The 15,559-nt window shown below is 39.7% G+C and overlaps 1 long non-coding RNA gene across 1 annotated transcript in view; it reads right to left on the minus strand.

Annotated features, from left to right (window-relative positions):
• Positions 1-2,240: 2,240 nt before the first annotated feature.
• The window catches only part of LOC138849974 (uncharacterized), a 70,347-nt gene continuing 57,028 nt past the window's right edge, over positions 2,241-15,559 (minus strand). The window contains exons 3-4 of the long non-coding RNA XR_011389313.1: positions 8,144-8,210; positions 2,241-3,512 (exon numbers count right to left, since the gene is read on the minus strand). This is a non-coding gene — a long non-coding RNA (uncharacterized lncRNA). The remainder of the gene's footprint in view (positions 3,513-8,143; positions 8,211-15,559) is intronic.

The raw sequence follows: 15,559 nt of genomic DNA on the forward strand, positions 1-15,559 counted from the left end.
GTTCAATACAGGGACTGGTGCTGAGGTACAGCAGGTTAACGCCCTGGCCTGAAGCGCCGGCATTCCATATGGGTGCCAGTTCGAGACTCGGCTGCTCCACTTCCAATCCAGCTTTCTGCTATGGCCTGGGAAAGCAGTAAAAGATGGCCCAAGTCCTTGGGCCCCTGCACCTGTGTGGGAGACCTGGAAGAAGCTCCTGGCTCCTGGCTTCAGATCGGCTCATCTCCGGCCATTGAGGCCAATTGGGAAGTGAACCAGCAGATGGAAGATCTCTCCTTCTGCCTCTCCTCTCTCTGTATAACTAAAAAAGGTACAATACAAAACACAGAAAGCTGTTAGAAAGCATTGTTCAAGTCAGTGGAACATCTCTCACTGGGAAAATTCATTTCAGAAGCATACCAATCCATGAACTAGGACCACATTGCCAGTTCCACTGTGCACTATGGCTTTGAAACAACCTTCTGCTGTCTCTAGGATGGTATCCATACCCTTTAGTATGTTCTCCAGGGTGTGGCTCCACCTGTGCTTGCTCCCTCATGATCTATTTCATCTCATTGTGACCCAAGATGGCTACTCAAGTGAGTATGAGTATCTGAACTCTTTCATTGTAACATCCTAAAACATAGTACTTGTTAGTTTATAACCCCTACTCCTCTATAATAATTAGCAGGACTGGAAATCCTTCAATCAATAATTTAAAAATCTGTAAAGATTACTACGAATGTTATGGCTTTGCTTAGAAAAAAGGGCAGAGGAGTTGAGAAATCATACTTCATGGAGCAGGGACTAAGAAAGCCATGAAAACAGGGATTTTTGTTTTGTTCCTGCTTTATTCCTCATCTGAGTACAATGTGGACACAAGTAAGCATGTAATATGCATTTACAGTTGTTTTTCCTTAGAAAAAAGATAGAAACTTTGGGGATCTACAAAAAAAAAAAAAGAAATAAGAGACACTGGGACTCTGTCCAAGATGAAGAACGACTCTTGGTTCAACCTGAAGGAGAGTCTCTTTATGACTTAACATTTATTGTATTAGGTAATTTCTACAATATTGATAAACTATATTTGTACAATATTGATAAACTGCTAAAGAGGGGACTGCCTTGTCTATTGCAGGAGGTTCAGCAGCATTCTGCACTTCTACCTATAATATCATCCACCTATTGTAATTGAGACTACTGGGATTGTCTCCATTCATTGCAAAATGTCTCTTCATTGAGAACCATTGTTCTAAAAAAATAAATGGAATGCATGCATATATATGGAGCCTTCAAAATGTCATGGGAAATGCATGTGATGAAAATCTCTGCATAAATTTCAAAAGTTTTTTGCACCAAAATAAACTTACTTTTAAAATTTTTTATTTATTTACATAGATGTATTCATTGAAGGTGAGAGAGAAGGAGAGGGAGAGGGAGAGAGAGGGAGAAAGAGAGAAATTTTCATTTTCTAGTTCACTCCCTAGCTGGACCAGGCTGAAGCTGACAGCCAGGAACTCAATCCAGGTCTCTCATGTGAGTGCTAGGGACCCAAATACTTTGGCACCAAGCTGGATTGAAAGCAGAGTAGCTGGATTGAACTTCCATTATGGGATGTGGACAAAACACCCACCCCTAACTTACTTCTTAATTATATTTTCCATGAGCTTTCTGAAGTAGTCTCATATAAGTAGGAAAAGATTGTGATGTAATAATAGCTATAATGGAAATACTAGCAGGAAAACGGGGGCATTAAGAGAGACATTTCTTCCAGGGCAGTGTAGTTAGTGAAGAATGAGTGCATTATCCTAAGGATCCACAGCTCAGTGATTTTCCCATTTACATACCACCCTGACTTTGGGGCAAATGCTAAGGACAAAAACACATGTGCGTATTTTTTAAAGTTATAATAATTTCAGCAATATAAAAGTGTATATGTGAGTGTGATATCTACCAATATTTAAATCATTTCACTAATTCATGTGAGCTTTTGGGGAAAGTATTTTTAAAAATATCCCCTTGAGGGCCAGCGCCGTGGCTCACTAGGCTAATCCTCTGCCTTGTGGCGCCGGCATACCGGGTTCTAGTCCCGGTCGGGGCGCCGGATTCTGTCCCAGTTGCCCCTCTTCCAGGCCAGCTCTCTGCTGTGGCCAGGGAGTGCAGTGGAGGATGGCCCAAGTCCTTGGGCCCTGCACCCCATGGGAGACCAGGATAAGTACTTGGCTCCTGCCATCGGATCAGCGTGGTGCACCGGCTGCGGCGGCCATTGAAGGGTGAACCAACGGCAAAGGAAGACCTTTCTCTGTGTCTCTCTCTCTCACTGTCCACTCTGTCAAAAAATAAATAATAAAAATAAAAAAATAAAAAAATATCCCCTTGACACTGTAATACAGTACTATAGTACAAAGTAATACAGATTACTTTGGAAAAGTTGTCCTCGTCAACTAATCAATATTTTTCAAACATCTAATTTAAGTATTGTTAGAAATATACAACAAGTATTCTAAGACTAATCTTTGCCAAGATTACTTCATAATCCAGTTGTAAAGACATAAATATATGAAACTTTAATATCCATCTGGAATTGAAAAGTTGTAAAGGGATTTTGTTTCACTATTCTCTTGTCCCCCACAATTTCTAGAACTGAACTTCATATTGTACATCATCCCCTGGGACTTACATTTGAAAAATCTACTTTTTAAAATTTAGTTGAGGGAGGTAGGAAATCTCTCTGGGGCAGTTCTTCAGCATTATGAAACCCTAAGGGACTATAAGTCACATTGTCCCAGAGCATTGACTGAGAACTATGGTCAGTTATAATGGAGTCCAGGAAAGTCCCATGGCACAGTGGGATTTCTTGTTCTGAATGATTTAACGGCCACGAAGATAGTAGTTGGCAAATAGTTCACATCCTACTACGATGTACCAGCTTTCATTTGTCTTCTAATTTGACTTTCCCTTTTGGATGACATAGGGAGCTTCCTTAAAAACAACAATAACAACAACAAACTTCATGTGCCTCCTTGGTGCTGGTCACTGATACTGGCTGGTAATCTCAGGTGGCTTCCCCTGCTGGTATTTCTACAAAGTCCACCAATAGTCTCTCTTGAGTACATATATGCACATTGGAGAATGGTTTATCTGGTTATTTTACCATTCGAGGTCCAATTTTACCTTTATAGCCTATATTTTATGTGACATCTTTTTCAGTCTGTAAGACACTGAAATGCCTATTTTGAAGGATTACCATACAAGTATTAGATTTTTCTTACATTTTTTTGTTCTGCACTAAAATCCTACTTTGATTCCAGGTAATGTTGAAATCGCTGAAGGAACATGGAAAAAGTATAGGAATAAAGTGCAGGAAAAGAAAAATAGAAGATTAATATTGTAAGAATTTGTTTTTCTATGCCTAAGTGTTTGGTACAATAGTCATTATGCTGCTTAGGACACCTACATTCTACTCTATACTAGGGTACCTGGGTTTGAGTCTTATCTCTGCTCCATATTCCTGCTTTCTGCTGCAGCATACCCTGGAAGGCAAGAAGTGCTGGGTTAAATAGTTGGGTCATTGCCACCAGTGTGGGAGATCTTGATTGATTTCCTGGCTCCTGGGCTTTTGGGAAGTGGTCCAGCAGACGGGAAGTCTCTCTCTTCTTCTGTCTCTCTCCTTCCTTCTCCTTCTCCTTCTCCTTCTCCTTCTCCTTCTCCTTCTCCTTCTCCTTCTCCTTCTCCTTCTCCTTCTCCTTCTCCTTCTCCTTCTCCTTCTCCTTCTCCTTCCTTTCCTCCTGCTCCTCCTCCTCCTCCTCCTCTTTCTCCTCCTCCTCCTCCTCTTTCTCCTCCTCCTTCTCTTCCTCCTTTCCTCCTCCTCCTCCTCCTTTTCCTTCTCCCTCCTCCTTCTTCTTCTTCCTCTGGGAAGGGGGTGCAAAGAAAGTTCCCTATGGACTGGCAGGAAGAAGCAAAGAAGGATTCTTTGGTGTGCAGAGACTTGAGTTGACTATTTTCTGGTGATCATAAGGAGAAAGTCATAAGAAGCGTAAGGGGTATCCTAAGTTTGAGAATCTCTGTGGGCAAATGTCCAGAGGCAAGCTGTGTTCAGAAAGAAGAAATAGAATTGCTCATTTTGAATATGACAAAAACCTAGAGTTTTTTTTTTCTAAAGAGGCCTAATAGGCTTCTGATAAGAGGTTCAAAACCACAGGTGTGAGTCTCATGTCTTCAGCTTGCTAACTATGAGATGTGGGGAAGTCATTCATTCTTCTGATCAACCCCAGGGTACTCAATGATAAGTTTTATTCTGTTCTCTACATTATACAAAACTAAACAGCTCTGACCAAGAACTGACACTGTGACTGACTAAACCCATTAGAAATGCAAGGTGTAGTTTGCTGTGGAAATGCCATGTTGCTGAAAATGCTGAAAAATTGTAACTAAGATATCTTCATCAGGGAGATGAAACAAAGAAATGATCACTCTTTCTTAGTGGAAATGCAGTAGAATTAGAAGAGAAGCTTAATTTCAAGTAATGAGTAAGTTGGTAACTAAATTGTTATTTGGGAACCCAAATTACCATTTTTTCCCTTTGAGAACCCAAATTCTACATCATGTCATCCAAGGTCCAGTGAAGGCCCTTCCTAATCTGACCCTACTTCCAGTTCTGTCTGTATCTGCCACCAGTTTGTCAGGCATACCCAGCTGTCTATCCATGGAAAACTAGGGTCCTAAAAAATAGAACACATGTGGGTTTTTGTATCTTTTGTTCCTTTTTGCATCAAATGCAATTCTAGCCCTTATCCACTTGGATAGTTATCTTGAACAGTCAGATTACCTCAGTCTACTAAGGTAACCTTTTCCTTCCACTTAGGAGCCAGGTAGTTAAGTCCCCTGCTCTCATTTTACTAGCATTCTACTCTTTCTTTTTTATTAAAAAATTGTTTATTTGATATACAGAGTGATGACAGAGAGAGGCAGAGAGAGAGAGAGAGAGAGAGAGAGAGAGAGATCTCTATCTACTAGTTCATTCTTCAAGTGTTCACAACAACCAGGTCTGAGATAAGAGTAAGCCAGGAGCCAGGAAACTCATCCAGGTATCCAACATGGATAAAAGGAGTCCAAGTACTTCCTTCTGGACACACTAACAGGAAGCTGTATCAGAAGCAGAGTACTGAGGACTTGAACTAGTACACCACTATGTAATGGCAGAGTTGTGAGTGATGGCTTAACTCACTGCACATCAACACCAGTCCCAGCATTGATTGGAGAGCAGTCTTGTGTTGTTAGTGTCCAGTTAGTGAGAAGACAGGTGTATGCCTGATTGCCACAGAGAAAGAACGCTGCACTGGTGAGAGGGGAGAGGAGGTGCTAGAGAGAGAGAGAGGAGGAATAGAGTGAGTGGAGGACTGTGTGTTCCCGAGATGCCAGCTTCTCAGATGGAGAGCAGGAAGGGAGAGGTGGGGAGGTAGAAGAGGCTCCAGGCCTTCTTCCTCCATGAGAACACGGAGTGGGGAAAGTTGACCGTGGAGGAGGAAAAAGTCTTGGAGTAGGGGAACTCTGCCCATTTGCTGTTTCTCTGTGTAAAGTTATTAAAATCTTAGAGAATTCTGAGATGAAAATGCCAAATTAGAATCATTGTCCAATTTATATTGAGGTCAAATTTTAGTGCAGAGATGGATTAATGGCCTCTGCTTTACCTCCTCCTTCAGGTTCAGCTTGCACAAGTCTTTTAAGAGGCAGGCCGGCCGTGCAGCGGCTCAACAGGCTAATTCTCCACCTGCGGCACTGGCACACCGGGTTCTAGTCCTGGTCGGGGCGCCGGATTCTGTTCCGGTTGCCCCTCTTCCAGGCCAGCTCTCTGCTGCACCCCATGGGAGACCAGAATAAGTACCTGGCTCCTGCCTTCGGATCAGTGCCGTGCGCCAGCCGCAGCGCTCCGGCCGCGGCGGCCATTGGAGGGTGAACCAATGGCAAAAGGAAGACCTTTCTCTCTGTCTCTCTCTCTCTCACTATCCACTCTGCCTATCAAGGCAAAAAAAAAAAAAAAAAAAAAAAAAAAAAAAAAAAAGAAGCAGGCCAGAGGGAAGTCGAAATTTGGAACCCATGGATTAAGCAAAATATGGTCTGGGAGAAGAGGGTCCTTTCACAGGGTGTTGCTGGGAAAGAATCACCCCAACCAAGAACCCAAGTTCTGAGTCCTCTAAAGGAGAGAGCAAGAGAAACTGACCGCACACCCCAGGCCCTACGAGGCGGGATGAACCAGTCACGAGCATTGCCCCAGCACACAGGAGGCAGGGGAGACTTCTCTCACCAATCCTATGGGTTGAGAATTAGGTCCAGTGTGGACATATATCAGTGAGGCAAAGGCTCTGGCTGTGAATTTGTTGGGAAATGAGAAGTGCAAGCAGGGGTGAGAAAGTGTTCTGGAGAGAGATCTCTCAGGGCTGTCTGGGTCAGAAGGGAAAAAGGAGACTGTAGGAAAGAGAAGGTAAGAGACAGTAAAAAGTGGAAGGAGTTCAGAAAAGAGAAGAAAGTTTGGAGGAAGGCTGGGGGCTCATAGCTCTGACCCAGAGACTGAGGCCTCTACTCTCCTCACACGGGGCACCAACTATAAGGAAAAGGGTACAGAGCAGGGAGGAGACAGAATATGAACTCATAGCAAGACCGAATTTATTCAAAGAAAATAAACTCACAGAGGTTGACCAAATGCCAGTTTGTACATAGACCGAACACGTGGCATAGGGCCCAGACATTCTTAAGCAGAGGGTTTTAAAAGCAAAGATGCTTTAACATCAAGGTGCCATAGGCTTGTTTTTTCTAAGGTTTGGAAACTAGGACATATGAAAGACACAGTGATGAGCAGGCTAAATTTTCCTACTGGGCAGATAAAGCACTATTTCCAAAACAATGTGAATAGTGGATTAATAGAAAATCAGAATGACACAATGCTGGAAAAAGCACAGGTTTGAAAGTGCAATATTATTGGGTTCAAGTTTTTACATTGTTGTGTTAAAATACATTTTACTTGGAAAAGTTACTTAATCTCTGTGCCCAAGTCACATGCATTTATTTGAAGCAATTAATCTCATTGTTTTGAAAGTACCAGTATATTTGTTCATTACTTTATTAAAACCATGAATATGTTAAGTGGAAGAATTTAGCTCCCGTCATCTGATTGCTTTGTGCTGGCACATTCACCCCCGATAGTGATGAAACAAGTGGCTGCGGAGTGAAAGAAGCCACTGACTTCTGTCATACCCTGCCTCACACTGTTACAAGAATAGCCAACATATCACAGAAAATCTTTGCAATCGTTTCCCTCAGGAGAAATGAATAGCCAAAAAGGTGGTGGCTGAGTGTTTAAACTGCTTCGACCAAGGAAAAGCTAGGAGGAACCAATTTTCTTAAGAACAAAACTACTTATCACTGTGTCTTGAGTGTTCCCAGAACAGAAGAGGCAGGAAATGGTGGAGCACAGAACTTTCTCATACTCTGCCCACCTTCTCATGGGGCCCGCAGACAGCGGATCCTTTCTGGAACGCCACCAATATGAAAAACAGCTGCAGTTTAAATGCAGAAAAGCTAAGCTCGGTCTTGCTGGAAAGGAGCTTTGATTAACTGCAGAGAGAAACACCCAACTGAACTACTATTATTAAAACCTGGAGCAGGAACAGAGTGGCTCCAAAGCTGTTTACTCGAAGAAGGAAGTGTCCTTCCATCAAAGCTCTCATTCTCAGTCTGTTACTGTCTATTACTAATGTTCAGTTATCATGATCCTCATCTGTTTGAACTTTTTGGTGAAACCTAATGAATCAGAGAACCAGAGTGGGAAATAAAAGAGAAAAATACACACATTTCAGTGAACTAAAGTTGAATTTTATCTATTTTTATTTAAAAGTAAGAAGGCATTAGGGAAGTAACAGTTGCTTTGAATTATCTACCAGTTGGAACAAACTCATACTAGAATAATGAGATGTTATTCTCTTATATAAGGCTCATGAAGCTATTTATAGTTTCTTTTCCAGCACAGTTTTTTTTTTTTTTTAAGAATCCATTGTAAAGAAAATTTGAACACAAAATATCTGTCAGTGTGCTTAAGGACTTGTTGCTTTGTCCTTAAAGTGAAATTCAACTCCTTTAGATAAAGTTGTTAATGCCTTCAGCAACTCACCGTTTTTGTTCCCACATTGTAGTCCAGACTGCAAAGGCTGGAAGACACAGCAAGTCAGGATCATTCCCTGAAAGAATTAGGACTCGTTAGCAAAGGTGATTTGGATGACTCTACAATAATTTTGCACCTGTGCTACATTTTCTTCTCTAAGATTATACTTGAGGATGTGATTCTTTGACACTCCTGTCAATAACATTTGGCCTAAGAGACCAGGATGCAAACTGCAATCTGTTTGGATCCTAAACTTCTTGCCATGAAGTATATTTAAACACATTGGTTTTCGAGCCCAAAGCTTCCAAAAAATGCACCAGTCATAGGTGTCCCAGAAATGTGGATTTCCTCTGCCCTTGGGAGGAAAGGCAGAGGCCAGTGTGTGTCCTAATCAATTACCTCAAGTAGTAAGTGTTCTCTCTATTGTGAACCTCAGGTAAGGTTCTGTATGCATGGGATTTGACTGGAAGCCCTCAGGAAAATCCTACATGAGTGGGGAGAGAAAAGGAAGAGGTGAAGCAGGCAGAAGTGTATAGTGATGCCCCAGGCTCCACCTGATTTGAGAGTTCCAAAGCATAAGCAAGGATAAGCAAGGATAAACAAACACATACACACCTCACAGTCCCATCACCTTGAAGTAAGGAAGCTGGGCATTCCTATTCCTATTCAGGCACACAGAGTATCAAGCAGATTGGTTGGTGGTATGGGAGGGCATAGCTGAATAAAGTTGCAGGTTGTGAAAGCCCACAGAACTAGGGGGATAGGAACACAGCACCAGTAAAAACAACCTGAGTCTCAGGGTGGAAGAACCACACTTTCAATTAAACCCTCAAATTGCAGCATTAAGGAGTGGAGTCTAGCAATATTCAACTGCCCCCAGTGAAATCAAAGTGATGAGTAATCTGTTTTCCATAGTGTTCAACTATGTTGTATAGAAAGTTGCTACTCATCATTATTAGCATTACCTAGAAGCTTGTTAAAAATACATTCTGGATTTACTTAGAATCTCAGTTTCAGTAAGATGCCTGGGGGATTCATATGCGTATTAAAGTTTGAAAAGTCCTATGTAGAACATGCTCAAATAAGTGCTCCTGACCACAATGAGAGGCCCTGGGGTTACTGAAGCATTTCAGATCCTAGGTACCCAAGGCCTGTGGGACCTAGACCACAATGTGCCTAGCTGTGTAGAAAAGGCAAGGAGGGGTTCTTTGTGAGTGAGTTCCAAGATCAGCCACGAATATGTACCATCTTGTACATTGAATCCATGTGTCTGTTTATGTCTGCTGTGCCCATTTATTAATATCTATTCTTGGTTGCGCAGTTTGTGTGTATTCTACAAATTAAATTATATCTTTTTTAAATGTAAAAAATGTTTGGAAATAAAGTTTATTTGCAATAGCACAAAATTTTCAATGTTGTTTGTCAATAAAAGAATGCAAGTACAGACATATACTGCATAATGACCTTGATTATCTGGTCTAGTGATGTTATAACCACCTTAGCTTGTGTAGGTGCATTTTCTGACGTTCTTATAATGAAGAAATCTCTTAGAACAATTCAGCCTTGTTATTAAGTGATCCATGATTATATTAGAATCTTTGAATGTAAGTATAACTATTATACATTTTTGAGTACATATAAAAATGCTTTCAAATCTGTCGCTCACTTGACTGAACAAAGTTTTTGACAGCGGAGAGACTATAAAGAATTTGAGAAGTTTTTCTAAGGGGTTTTGATCATGGATGTTGTAGACCCATGGTGACAGGCTGCCTTTAAGATGACCATCAAGGATCCTAACCTCCCTACACCTTACCTACCCCCTCTCCTAGAAGGTGGGCTGGACTTACTGACTCACTACTCAGGCATAGAGTGTAGCAGACAGGATGAGATGACATATTTGAGATTAGGTTACAAAAACACTGATTTCCATCTTGGATACCTTCAATTTTTTTCTTGACCACTTGCTTTTTGTTTGTTTGTTTTTTAAAGATTTATTTATTTATTTGAAAGTCAAAGTTACACAGAAAGAGGAGAGGCAGAGAGAGAGAGGCCTTCCATCCGATCGTTCACTCCCCAAATAATCGCAATGGCCGAGCTGCACTGATCTGAAGCCAGGAGCCAGATTCTTCCAGATCTCCCACGTGGGTGCAGGGGCCCAAGGACCTGGGCCATCTTCTACTGCTTTCCCAGGCCATAGCAGAGAGGTTGATTGGAAGTGGAGCAGCCGGGTCTTGAACTGGCACCCATATGGGATGCTGGCACTGCAGAGCAGTACTTTAACCCTCTGCACCACAGCATCGGCCCCTGACCACTTGCTTTGGAACACCTTGCAAATCATTGAGGGTGACTTTGCTCCAACAGCAAGGAAGGAACAGAGACCCTAGGACCAAGAATATTTCAGAAACTAATTCTGCTGACAAATTTTTGTGATAGCTTATAAGTGGATCTTCCCATGACCAATATTTCAGATGAAGCTAGTTATAATTGATAGCTTAACTGCCACCTCCTGGGAGACCTTGAATTAGGGACTTTGCTAAGCCTGGATTTCTAACTCACAGAAATTGTGATATAACAATTGTATATTGCTTTTGAAGTAGCTGATTTTGGGGATAATTTATCGCACAGCAATAGATAATCAAATACAGAGTGCCATATCAATCATAAACAATACAAAATATACTAACAAAGTCAGGTCATTTCTTATTCAACAATTTAAAAATATTTTATTTGGAATTTTTATATATAGCCAATATTTAATGTCTTATATATTTAGTTGGTTTATTCATATTTTGTATATTTTATATAATAATAAATTTTGAAGAATTATGATTTTTCCATCAAAACCACTATTCCTACAGCATTGCTAGTTTGCCCAGTTGAAAGTTCCAAAAGGCATTATAAAAGATGCACTTAATCAAAATATATGATCATTTAGAAAGGAGATTGGAGAGTAGGAAAAACTTTAAAAGATGGCAGCTTTTCATTTGGGGTGGTATAATTTTAAGAGTATGGACTTTGAAATCAGACAGATTCTGACTATATTCCGAACATGTCCCTTGCTAGTCAGTGTCTTGGGGCTAAAACTTACCTAGTTGAGTCTCAGCCTTATTTGTACAATAGTAATACTAGTAACAATAATTCAGATTTTTTTGAGAGGCTTATATGAAGCCTGATAGAATGCTTCATATGCTTTTACTAGCATGCATAATGAGCTCAATAAACAATAATGGTTATTATTGCTATTTCAATTAAAAGATTCCAGTTTTCTTCTTGGCTTGTAGATAGCTGTCTTTATGTTCAAATGACGTTCTCCTTGTATGTACACCTGTGCCCAAATTTCAGTCATTTTAAGGACACCATTTAACACTTGATCTTAGCCAAAAGGCCGAGAAGTGATAAGGATGCCATTTTAAGGATACTAATTACATCTGTAATCACCCATTTTCAAATCAAATTGCATGTCAATATCAACATATCCTAGCAGATCATTCACCCTGAGCCCTCAAGAATGAACCTATCCTACTGACACCTTGGTTTTGGACTTCCAGCACCCAAAACTGTGATATAATACCTTTTATATTGTTTAAGTCACTCAATTTGTAGTATTTGGTTAATGAAGCTTCGGAAAACCAATATCCCTTAGTTATGAATTAAGGACATAACATAAAAATAAAGGTTATAGAGGGGCCTGTGGAAGACAGCTCAGAAGACATGTCATTGTCACTCAGTTATGTACTCATGTGTGACTTTATCAAGTAGTCATGAAAGGCATTGCAGGCATCCAGAATTCAGGGTGTAATGCATTCCTCGATCAGACCAATCCCATTTTCCTTTACAAACATAAGGTCCAGTCACAGCCAATGACACTTGAGGAGAAGTATAGGATCTTACAGGTTTCTTTCTTCTAAGGACATACTGGAAGAGATTATTCTATTATTTTCTTTGTTTACGCATTTTGTAGCCTGGATGTATTATCCAGGAAGAGCAGAATCTCTTTTGAAAGCATGAAAAAAGCCAGTCTGAAGGTGAATTCAGGCTTCTGAAGATGGTAGATATGGAAGATGAGATTAATCTGAGTCATGGGTAATGCTGCTTAGCAATTAAGTCACATTGGAGTCTGCTCTACTACTAGACTTCTTATGTGGAGAAATTAATTTTCTTATTCTTTCAGAGAGCTTGGATTCCAGTTTTCTGTTACATATGTTCAAAGTACTCTATTGCCTGGTTTAGGATACCCTCCCTTCTTGGTAGCTCCTTAGAGCCCTTCATAGCTTTTCACTTCTTTGGGTGTGGGTAGGATAGCATTTCTCTTACTACTTCCACTCCCTTGTCATTTAAGGTGGCCCTGTGGTTTTCATTGGCCAATAAAATGTGAACAGAAGAGATGTAAGTCAGTTTTGGAAGGAATTTTAGAGCCACACTGTGATTCACCATTTTATCTTTCCTTCTGCTAGAGATAAGAAATATTCCTTGGCAGTGATGGAGATTATATTTCCAGCCAAATCCCCAAGGACCCTTAATGGGAGTGACAAATACAATCTTTGTTGTTTTAACCCCTAAAATCTTGTGTTTTTTTTTTTCCCACATAATGCAGTCCATCCTATAAAAGGATAAGATGTTCATATATTTGGTTATTGTTTATTCCTAGTCATTGACATTGGCCAAAAATATTATCAGGGAAAAGACTATGTTTTGTTCTATTAACAACAACTAGTGCCTAGCAAAGTGAATGACATAATTTTAATGACTGTTTTCTGACCAAACAAATCTACTAGGAGACAGAGGGCTATGAATAACTATATTTTAATCTAATTTGAGCACATTACTTATTTCTGTTATTTTTAAACCAACTCACACAGTATCCAAAATTTCCCCAAATGTGTTAGTGAGATAGTGGCAAACAGGTTCAGTGACATAGTCTTAGAAATCTCTCCAAGTGCATGTATACATTTGTGTTAGAAAAAAAAAAAGCTGTCCTCATAAGAAATGGTGGAGTCAGCTGCTGACTACACTGAAAATACATCGACAAAGGAAGTGGACTGGATTATACTTTAAAAATAACTAATATGAAACAGCCTTTGAGATTTATGAATAAGAAGATGAAAGGAAATAAAGTGAAAGCTGAAGAGAATATTTCGAGGTGTGTGATTGACAAAAGGAAACCTATTGAAAATAGAAGATTTTATACAGCACAGAGCAAAAATGGAATTCATTTAAAAAGAAAAAGAAACTTTAAATGTCAAAATAAAAGATGGCCCAATGTAACAGGTTCACTGACTGGAAGCAAGGGGATAGAAGGAGGGGTTGGGTTCTATTGGTAGTCCCTGAGAGCTCTTATGCTCCAGTGGAGTTGGAAGAATTCCTGTGTTTTGGGCCATATTCCAAGGGATGAAGTTGGCCAAGTTAAATGGCTATGGGGTAAATGAAGCACTTTTTTAAATCATGATGTCTATCATCAGCATTGTTATGAGAACTAACAGAAATAATAATTGCATGTGGAGGTATAGTAATAGAAGACAAAAGTACTGAAATGTCATTGTTGAAATGTCATTTTGACAGCTCTGCCTTTGATGTCATTGTTGAAATGTCATTTTGACAGCTCTGAATTTGAGCTCCAGAAGGAAATGAAAAGAATGTCAATAATTACTGCATGTGAAAGGATATGAGAGCAAAATTAGAAAGAAGAAAAAGAGTGGGAATGTATTCTTGACAATTGTAATGGTGAGGGTTGATAGCCATGGTTATCATTTATAGATGCTGAAAATGAGGATTATAGAAATTAAACAGTTTCCCCATGGTGACATGGCAAGTAAGTAAACCCCTCTCTGCTTTCTTTTAGTTTTCACTTATTTAAAATATGTCTTTGCTGATTAATTTAAACCATGCATTAGCTTCTTTTTGCCATTAATATTCCTGCATCAGATAAAAGTAATACTCATTGATTCATTACTATACTTAAGATGCATACTTTACCTTTGTAATTTCCTTCAAGTTTTATAACAGTACCATGTGATATACTTGCTCTTATAAAAACAACTGGTGAGGAGGCATTCTCAGTCAGAATGCAAACTTTGCTCAGTGTTTGATCTTTGTGCTGGTATAGGTTAGCTTTGAAATCTGAAGTAATTCACTTCAACCTTGGAAATCACACTTTTTTAACCTCTCAAGAAAAGTTTTAAATGTTATGGAGGATTTGTTGAGCCTTAGGATGAAACAATTCTTGTGAAATTGTTTTGTCAATAATGATATAATATAAATATGAGTTCCTATTTTATCTTTATTATCTTAGATTCCAATCATTGGACTGTTATGACCAGTCATTCTGATTTAGGATTGAGGTAGATGCATCTGTCAGGGCTCTATTAGGAGAGAACCACTGTGATGAGTTAGAAAGGTTTGAGCTTATACAATAATGGGAGCTGGTTAAGTAGTTTATGGCTAAGTAAGATGTGCTCCTACTTCAGGAACTGAAGCCTGAAGTCACTTGACCTTAAGTTAGGAGAGAAGATGGATATTGGGCATGGAAAAACTAACTGAAACCTGAGATGATGGAATGGGGAGAACCCATGAGAAAGATTGGAACCAACACCGCTCTCTTATCTACAACCAGTCACCAAGTTCAAGAGCTGGGATTTTTCACCAGAAAGCCCCTTAGGAACTGGTCCAGGATTTGGGAAAGCTGGGCAAGTTTCAGTTCTGGAACCTGCCCAATGTGAAGAAGGTGAGATAGCCAACATCTACCTTTCAAGTGTAAGAGATAATTGTCATGTTTCAGCCTTCTAAATCTCCTGCAGAGTTCTCTATTGGCAAACTCTAACCCTGAAACATGCAGAAAATCTGGAAACTGTAGGTCTGGCTTAGTTGACACAGTGCAGAGCTCCCAGAAAGGTAGAAACATCAAATACCCACAATATTCAAACTATTAAAATTAATAAATGAAGCAGACTGGGTTTATGAGGAGAGCAAATATCACATCTATAGGGAGTAGACTATTTTGGGAGAAGTGATTGGTATTCTTGTTTCTTTGTGGAAACCCCATTACTTTGTGGAAGTCTTACATGCTTTGGGGAAAATGAATATCTTGCAAAAGGTGTATGATTTTCTAATCTATTATTGTTTTGATATTTGTTTCTCAGTTTCTGGATGCTATCTGTATAGAAGTTTTGAAGTCTGTTTTTGGTTTTAGGTTTTTGGGGGAGGGAGTCAACATGATGTATTTAAAGTAACTTCTCTATCCCTAAATCTAAAAATAAAATATATTGTTTTCTTCAAAGAATGACTAAAGGTGATGATGTAAGGTTCATCTGACATGAAGCTTATTGAGTTTTCTATGGATTACCAAACCCAGTGACCAGTATCACACTTTATTCCCCCAACAATAGAGCGTCTATACACTTTCACATGAAATATCACAAATGTTAAATA

This window comes from Oryctolagus cuniculus, chromosome 6 (assembly GCF_964237555.1).
Source record: "Oryctolagus cuniculus chromosome 6, mOryCun1.1, whole genome shotgun sequence".
Classification (NCBI taxonomy): Eukaryota; Metazoa; Chordata; class Mammalia; order Lagomorpha; family Leporidae; genus Oryctolagus; species Oryctolagus cuniculus.